The sequence below is a fragment of the Pinus tabuliformis genome, chromosome 4_2 (genome assembly GCF_031772625.1).
Source record: "Pinus tabuliformis cultivar Carrire ecotype Pingquan chromosome 4_2, CPIR1, whole genome shotgun sequence".
Classification (NCBI taxonomy): domain Eukaryota; kingdom Viridiplantae; phylum Streptophyta; class Pinopsida; order Pinales; family Pinaceae; genus Pinus; species Pinus tabuliformis.
In genome coordinates this window covers 1,108,203,267-1,108,212,603 of record NC_142304.1, presented here as the reverse complement: position 1 = coordinate 1,108,212,603, position 9,337 = coordinate 1,108,203,267, and the positions used below count along the sequence as shown (strand labels likewise).

Sequence of the window (9,337 nt, the reverse complement as noted above, 5' to 3'; positions counted from 1 at the left end):
GGGTCTATATATTGTATTTTCAAATCATCCTAGTAACCACACAACTAACCCCCTTAGGTTAACTACATATCTCTCACTATCTAGTATCTGCAGGAACATTTTCAACAATTACTGGACTTCATCTTCCACTAGCCATATAGGCAAGATCAAACATTGCATTGTTGGTCAGACTATAACTGATAGACTATCTCATGCATTCACAATAACTGCATCATGGGTGCATACCACTTCCCACCTCAATTCAACCACAACACACAAATATCAATTGTCCTAGACTAAATTTCAATTTGGTGCTTTTTGTAGAACCCTATGAATAGGTCCCTAATCTATGAATCCCACATATGCACTAGTCTTGGCTCCACCCTTTGTTGATGTCTTAAACTAGAATGATCATGTAAACATCGAGCCTCATTTAATGTCCTAACACACTTTATGCTTATTTTTTCCTTTAATTTGACATGGTGTAAGGGTCTATATAATGTATTTTCAAATCATCCTAATAACCACACAAGTAACCCCTTTAAGTTAACTACATATCTCTCACTATCTAGTATCTGCAGGAACGTTTTCAACAATTCCTAGACTTCATCTTCCACTAGCCATATAGGCATGATTAAACGCTGCCTTGTTGGTCGGGCTATAACTAATAAACTATCTCATGCATCCACGATAATTGCCTCATGGGTGCATACCACTTCCCATATTAATTCAACCACAACACACAAATATCCATTGTACTATACTACATTTCACTTTGGTGCTTTTCGTAGAGCCCTATGAATAGGCCCCTAATCTATGAATCCCACATCTGCACCAATCTTGGCTCCACCCTCTATTGATGTCCTAAACTGGAAAGATGTGTAATTGCATAGCCTCATTTAATGTCCTAATGCACTTGATGCTTATTTTTTCCCTTAAGTAGACATGGTGTAAGGGTCTATATAATGTATTTTCAAATCATCCCAGTAACCACACAAGTAACCCCCTTAGGTTAACTACATATCTCTCACTATCTAGTATCTGTAGGGACATTTTCAACAATTCCTAGACTTCATCTTCCACTAGCCATATAGGAAATATCAAACATTTCTTTGTTGGTCAGGCTATAACTAATAGACTATCTCATGCATCCACAGTAACTGCATCATGGGTGCATACCACTTCCCACATCAATTCAACCACAACACACAAATATCCATTGTCCTAGACTACATTTCACTTTGGTTCTTTTTGTAGAGCCCTATGAATAGGTCCCTAATCTATGAATCCCACATATGCACCAGTCTTGGCTCCACCCTCTGTTGATGTCCTAAAATGGAAAGATCATGTAAAAATAGAGCCTCATTTAATGTCCTAACACACTTGATGCTTATTTTTTCCCTTAATTAGACATGGTGTAAGGTTTCCAATCATCCTATTAACCACACATGTAACCGCCTTAGGTTAACTACACATATCTCACTATCTAGTATCTACAGGAACATTATCGAAAATTCTTGGACTTCATCTTCCACTAGCCATATAGGCAAGATCAAGCATTGCCTTGTTCATCAGGGTATAACTAATAGACTATCTCATGCATCCACAATCACTGCATCATGGGTGCATACCACTTCCCACATCAATTCAACCACAACACACAAATATCCATTGTCCTAGACTACATTTCACTTTGGTTCTTTTTGTAAAGCCCTATGAATAGGTCCCTAATCTATGAATCCCACATCCGCAGTAGCCTTGGCTCCACCCTTTGTTGATGTCAATGTAGAAATATTAGGTGGTTCTGGAAATAACTTCCAGCACACATTTGTCATATCTATGTCTCTCCAAACAACCTTGTCAAATTTCCAATTTCCAACACCAAACTCAATTCCATAATGAAAAACCCTGGGTTCAGTACCTAGAATCAAAATGTAGCCCAAATATAGCATTATGTCATTTCATATCCGATGCCTCAAGTTTATCATCTTGATTATATACAACATACAAGAAGAGATTGGAAGAAATTGAAAATGCACTATAAGTAGTTGAAGTTGAACTGCCACATGAGAGTACCACTGAGATTATATTTATTTTTGGATATGATTTTATTGATAAATATTTTCATGATAAACATTCAAGGGACTCAAATTGTAAGACAAGGTTAACACAAGAAACTAAGCTTGATGAGAAACCTAAACCTATTTAGGAAAAGAATCAAAACTTTATTGTTAAAAAACGGAAAGATCAAGTTAGCAGGAAGGCTGTAGCAAAAAATAAAAGCAGGAGATGGCAATAGTTTAAAATTCTGCAACCAACAAAAGATGTTTCAGTTGTAGGTATATGCATGAGGCAATTTTGACTCTATAGGGTGCCCACAGATTCAAGAATAGAAACTAATAGCACAACCCATCTATAAAACTCTTGACTGCTATCTTGGAAATGAAAATTGTTTAATCATAAGACTATATCTTTGTAAGAATAGAAATTTCTAGCACCTTGGACATTGATTTCTTGTGCAACGATGTTGAAGATAAAGTTAGTGGTGAAAGATAAGTCAGAACATGAGAATATTCTTGACAATCTAGATATATCTTCCTTGTCATGTGCTAACAAGCTTGAAGGCCATGGGCAACTTCTTCCTCTACTTCCAAAAAATATTTTCCTTTTGCTCCTTCCCTTGGTTTTCTAGTTGGAGTTTGTTTTAAAAATTGGAAAAGGAAATCAGTGGTAAGAAGAGTCTTCTCTATAGGCTACTTCATTAGACTTCTCATTAAAAGTGTTGGATGTGATATCAGTTTGTGGTAGGCTATAAGCTTTTGAAAAATCTCTTTATTCTTAATGAGCCTACAGTTCTTAATCTGAATAGCTTTGATGTATTCAAATTCTTCTTGTTGTTGAAGATCCTAAAAAAAGAGTTTGGTGCATTTATCCATGTCCCTTAGTCCTATGGAGTTTGGCCCTAATTTAGACACCTTTGGCTTTTGTACCCTTAGCATTTGTCACGACATGTCTCGATCATGGTGCTTGTTTTGCATTTCAAAATAAAATGGGTTTGCTTTTAAAACTAATCCAACTAAGGGTAGATATTAGTAGTATTATTATTATTAAAAATACATTTATTGTTATTGTTAGGAGTCATATTATTCAAATTATTACATATATTAAAAGAATTATTAGTTTTATTATTATTATTATTATTCTTAGAGGTATTATTTGAGAAATTATTATTAATGAGGGGTTTATTATTAATTAAATTATAATTAGTAAGAGAGTTATAATTGCAGAGGATATTATTAAAGTCGAATAAATGAAGGGGAGGAAAATAATTGGGGACTTAGGAAAACAAGATTAGGATTAGAAAGTGAGGAGATATTATTATAATCAATAATATTGTTAGGGTTATTTTTAGTAAAAAAATTATTAGTGATGGAAGAATAAAAAGATTAGAATAACAATTCCTTTCCAACATAAGGGAAAGGTTTCAAACCGCTGCCAGGGGATTAATTCAAATATTGGGCGGGAACTCATATCAGACGTATTGCATGCATTTCGTTGGCGCTTGCCTGCATGTGGTCAATCGATCAGCTAATTCAGTCACCTCTATCGAATCAGTGTTGTCGATCTCACCAATATAGATCATTGAATGTCGAATCTTCCATTCACTTTGCCAAAGATGACTTGGTCTGAGGATGAGGGGATTTTAGGCAGGATGAGGAGTGAGAAAAAATCGACAATCCAATGGTGGAGGAAGACAGGCTAGAGCAGAAATCGTTCGCAGAGGTATTGCTTGCAATTGTTGTCAATTAAACAAGGTCATCATCCAATGAGCCCTGAAACCTTGGTGGATTTATACGTTATATAGAAAGGATCCCCAGTTAGCTATAACAGAATGCATCTCAGTGACAGAGGCGAGGGTCACCGTGGCGGTATTGGTGGTAGTGGCTTTGGCAGAAATTTTGGGGATTTTCTAAGTTTCCTAGACCCTTTTGGCGGAGGGGTAGGAGGACAAAGCTTGGTGGAGGAACTCTTCAACCACTATCCATTTGACAATCTTTCTTTTCGGGGGCTTGTTCGGTCCTCCGGGCAACAGTCTGTTTGGTTTTGAAAACCTTTTTGGGTTGATGAGGGGGAATATGGGCATGGGCATGCTAGATGATCAACCATTCTGTCGCCCTTCCAATGAGGATTTTATTAATCAAAGGCCATTCATTCCGGCATACTCGCAAGGCTGATGAGGACCTGCAATTGAGGAGCTGCCTAATGACAATCAAACCGACAGGGACTTGCAATTAAGGAGCTCCCTGATGACAACGAAGCTCCAACATCTGAATCTAAACCTGCTAGCACAGATCCCATAGTTGAACACCCAGATGAGGAGGCTGTTTCAGGCGATGTAGAGGATGAATTAAGAAATATCATACAACTGTAGCAGCCATCTCATACCCACCCTAATTTTACTTCGCAGTCATTCAGCTACCATAGATCTACTATTTCTGGGCCCGGAGGTGTCTATTATACTTCTTCATCTAAAAGGAGGGTTGGTCCAAATGGGGTGATGGAAGCGGAACATCATGAGAAAGATAGCTCTACTGGTATTGAGAATAATGGCATTTTTTTAATCTAAATAAAATGTTAGTGATTCAATATAGCACAATAATATTATATTCAAGTTTAGAAAAGCATAATTTATTCCTTCTTCGGTTTGTCTCTATCCATGTCCTACAACCATATTTACAGAAAATCAAATATACAAAAGATGCACATGCATCTATCTTATATTTTACAAAACCAGGTGGTGACAATCCTCACTTCAGGCCCACATCAAAACCTGGCAAGCTATAAGTAGTATTAATATGCATAAGTTTCTAATTTTCAACCTGTGCATACCAAATGAGCATTGCGGGAACCTCTGGAATGCAATCTCCTTGATAGGACGCCAAGGATATATAAGCAGAGGCCAAAATGTATGTTCATCTCAGCGATGAAGTAGGGAAGTGGAAAACAATGCGCTTCACAAGGGTAGAAACCTTTGAAGTTTGAACCAATGATCTATAAGCCAGGATGATCCATGAGGTGGTGTCAATTGGATAGCTACCCAGAGGAATGTTGCAAACTCCTATAGGTGACTTAATGCATTTTGTACTCATAAATCAACCATAGAGGCTTCAAAGTCAACATAGAATATATAGTCAAAGTATTTGGAAGTCCTATTGTTCCTATCATCAACCACCCTCAATAGCTTTTTCCTTTGGGGTCTACTTTCAATCTTGGCTAAAATGATATTTCCAAAAGCAAATATAGCAAGTGCCTTGAAAATTGCTCCAGGGCTATCCGTAACGTAACTGTTAAGTAGACTTGACTGGGAATAGAGTCAAAATTGACTAGGTTAAAGAGTGATGGTTTTGGGCACATGGTATTGTGCACCCATGGTTTTTTGCATGTGGTATTGCATGTAATGGTGCCTATAAAACGATGGGAATACATTATTGTAAGTGAGCCCTGGAGATGAATGGTGAAGACTCACTTGACCATTGTGGCCATATTTTTGGCCAAAAATAATGAAATCTCATTGGATTGAGTTTTTCCCAATTAAACTTTGTGTATATTATTTATGTGAATACTTGAGCTGATTATTTTATTATTCCTCTCTATAAATCTCAGTGATTATTTATGTTCTCTCGTAAATTTCTGATTATTTATGTTCTCTCGTAAATTTCTCATAATTGTTAAAATTAGTATCAATAAATTTCTTAACCATTAGTATCAAAGCCATTTTGGATTTAAAGGGATGTTTCTATTGCGAAAGGTTTATATGGCCCGGTGAGTGGAGAGATCTGAGCGCAGATGAACAAAGTGACATGCTCGATCTAAAACGTCAAAAGGCTTTAAAGGGATGTTTCTATTGCCAAGGGTTTATATGGCTCGGTGAATGCAGAGATCTGAGGGCAGATCAATAAAGTGACATGCTCGATCTAAAGCGTCAAAGGAAGCACTAAGTTTGCAAGTTGTGTTTGTACTGTGTGGTGATCTAGATTTGAAGCTTTGAAGCTCTAGATTTGAAGCTAGATCGTTGAGGTAGACGAGTGCGTGCTAGGTGAAGAACCGAGTATGTGGACTCCACAAGAAGAGGACGCATAATCTATTCACAGATTTGGGTGCAAGGAGCATGGCATCGCTGGAAAAGAAGTGACGCATGTGTGGAGATGCCACAAAGCTCAAATCGGCGGTAGTCCAAGAACTGGATGCGAGAAAAACAGAGATCTACTGAGCGCTGAATGTAAGCGTTGTAGAAAATCCAAGGTAAGGATGGGATTGTAGAATAAAATTCGGGGTTCATAGCGGGTAGATATATTTGCAGGTGTACGCTATGGAGGAAGAGAGTTTCAGACTCCCCTCAAGGATGTTGATGGGTGATGAACAACAACAGATGCAAATGGTGGTTTTCAGAAACGACGGCCTCGACTCAGATGCATACGCAGAGGGTGAGGGGGCCAACGGTGAAATGGGCACGACATTGTTTTCCCCTTCTTCCACCCTGCAATCAGCCACCGCAACGACAACCACATTTTTTGATCTATAGCCCCACATCTATGCCAAATTCTACACCTTCAATAAGGAATCCCACCACCTGATGGTGCGCTGATTTTCTACGCCGGAGGAGATCAGGGGCACGACCTCGCAGGCGGTGTTGGCCCCATGGCGTAGGGTGTGGAAGGATCGGAGTGAGGACACTGCTAACCATACCGGGTGGAAGCGCATCCAGGACAAGCTCAACGACCACATTGATGACCGAGGAAACAAGTTACTCTTCTTGAAGAACAACTCCCGCCAATACGTCTCCCACATTAACCAGTGGCAAGAACTTATAATGGGTTACCACAGCGACGCAGATCTGAAACATGTGGGGTTCAAGGGAACGGTCGAGAGAATAAAGATGGTGTGGATAATGGGTGCCAAGTTTTATGGGATCCCTGAGTTCTTCATTCGCGACTGTGTCGCCTCGTTCCCTGTTTTCTGCTCAGACCTGGCGGCCAGCGCCCTGCGTAGAAAATGTCACAGGTTTGAATATACGGACTCCTTCGAGGTTTTGGCCATGGAGGTCCCCCACAGGCTCCAGCAGTTGGCCGCCAAGACCAAGTTTGTGCTCTCGTAAACTCTTCAGATAAAATTCAATATGTAATTTGTCCCTGGTTGCGAAATGGATCCCTGCTATTGCTGCTGGTCTGGCTGCCTCTGCATCGGGGATTCCCTGCAAACATCCGTCAATGCCTAGGAACTTTCAGTTAGCTCTAACTGGTTGGGTGGCGTTGCATCTCATGAGCAGCGTGGGTTCGATTCCCTTACGGGCCAGATCTGCGATGGAACCCTGAGGCAGTGCAATGATGACGATGAAGAGTTTTTGATGGACTTTGAAGCCCACGGGAGGCTTGTGAGGAAGTTTCATTATTACATCAGTTGTGGAGAGCCACGGTGATGCCCAAGAATGAGTGTCAAAGACGTTCACAAAGTGTTTGACAAAATTCATCTAAGAGATTACCAAGGTAGAATTGGTTGCAGAGGGATTCAAGTGTAGAGGAGAGCACTACTCGAGAGGATGGAAAATTGGTAGAAACAAGGGATTTATATTAAAAAAAAAAAAAAAAAAAATTATAATGGAGTTTAAATTTTGCATGTAAATGGGTATATTGTTGTACATTGGGTAAGTAATCTAGGTGATAGGAGGATGTCTCGTCAACAATACCCCACGTGAAACTTTGAAGGGGTAAGGGCTAGAGTGAGTAAGGTGGCTATAAACTTAGTAGCACTTGTTGTGTCATCCACATTTTCTAGTGCAAAACCCAACTTGGTTAAAGTCTTCTCGCATTGAGCAAGAGCATGGGGATGACTCACAACAAGAGAATAGTGGAGTTTCTTGGGAAATTGGTGAGAAGATGCATGTTGTCTGTAAGAAACAAAATGCAGATGGCAGGGAGAATACTGTAGAGACTCTTCACAACTTGACTAAAGAGGAAGCTGTCAAATTCAATGAAACTTGGGAAACGCATGTAGCAAGTTCTCTCCCTGGATCAAGAAGTAGATCAAGGATGCTGGAAGGAATGGTAGTGGATCATCTAGTAGACCTCAATTTCGCTTGCCCTCTACTGAAGGTCATTCATATGCACAACCTAGAGTTAGGCGATATTAAGATCTTTCGTTGTTTAAGAGGTTACATGAATGTGTCTGTCAGGTCCTTTAGAGAATGGACGCTAAGTTGGTGATGAGATAGAGCAACCAAAGAAACACCTAAGAAGAATATGAGATTTCGCTTGTTCATGTTCATGGTGTTGTAGAAGATGATTATGATATACGATTTTTGTATTAAATGCTATGTTGGTTTAGGTTATGAGATATGTATGATATCCCTTTTCTGATACCCTGGGGTTGCCTCTAGTGCTTGAGAAAGGCCAGATCACGTCATTGTCGCTTGGAAGGTACGGTGGACTTCACTGTTATTAGATTTAATTCAGGTCTTGTCAAATTTTCCATTTCTGTTGTCAATTGTTTCAGGCTTTTAGGGTTGATTTTCGAGTTTTTGGGGCTGGTTTCGGTGCTGTGGCTGTGGAGAAAAAACTTCTTCTATGGAAAGTTGTGTTTTTCTATGAAATAAAGTTTGCAACTCGCTAGATTTACTCACAGCCCAAAAGAATTGAAGCTTCTTGTTTGACTGATATCTTGGAAAGACAAATCTTAGGTGTTATTGATTTGCTTGCAGACATCTCTTTGAATAAATAGAAATTACCTTAAATGCTGCTATATATAAACCATGTGACCTTGTTTTGCTTGCACCTGCTTAAGATATAGACCCCCAAAATTGATTTGGTATGCTTTTATGGGTCATACTTTATTTTTTTGTATGCATTTTGAAAATTTGTTTACATAATTTGAATTTTTGTTGCCCCCAAATACTACCTAAACTGGTTTTCTCTATTCAACAATCCTTTTTGTGATTAGGAATAATTGGAAATCCCATTATTTTCCCTCAATCATTTATATATATTTCTGGAATTGAGAATTATAGTCAAACATGTATTGTCATTGATGTCATTGGAAGATCAATATGGTGAAGGTCGTAGCATGAAGCAATCACCATTTGGTTTTGTCAATTAGAATATGAGAAGCTGAGATCATAATTGGCTAGGAATCACTTATATCGACCTGTTGCACACCTCCCTCAATAAAGTGGCAACAAGTTTGGAGAGCCCTTGATTCAGGGGTATACATGAAACATTTGGGATGAGGTTACCAAATGGTCAGTGTTGCAGTCTGTAGCCACATTTTCTCCCTTTTCTTATTATCTATCGGAGTCGAAGTAGGT

At 39.0% G+C, this 9,337-nt stretch overlaps 1 pseudogene; it reads left to right on the top strand.

Moving 5' to 3' along the window:
- Positions 1 to 3,871: 3,871 nt before the first annotated feature.
- On the top strand, positions 3,872 to 8,167 carry LOC149173547 (uncharacterized; annotated as a pseudogene).
- Positions 8,168 to 9,337: the final 1,170 nt, after the last annotated feature.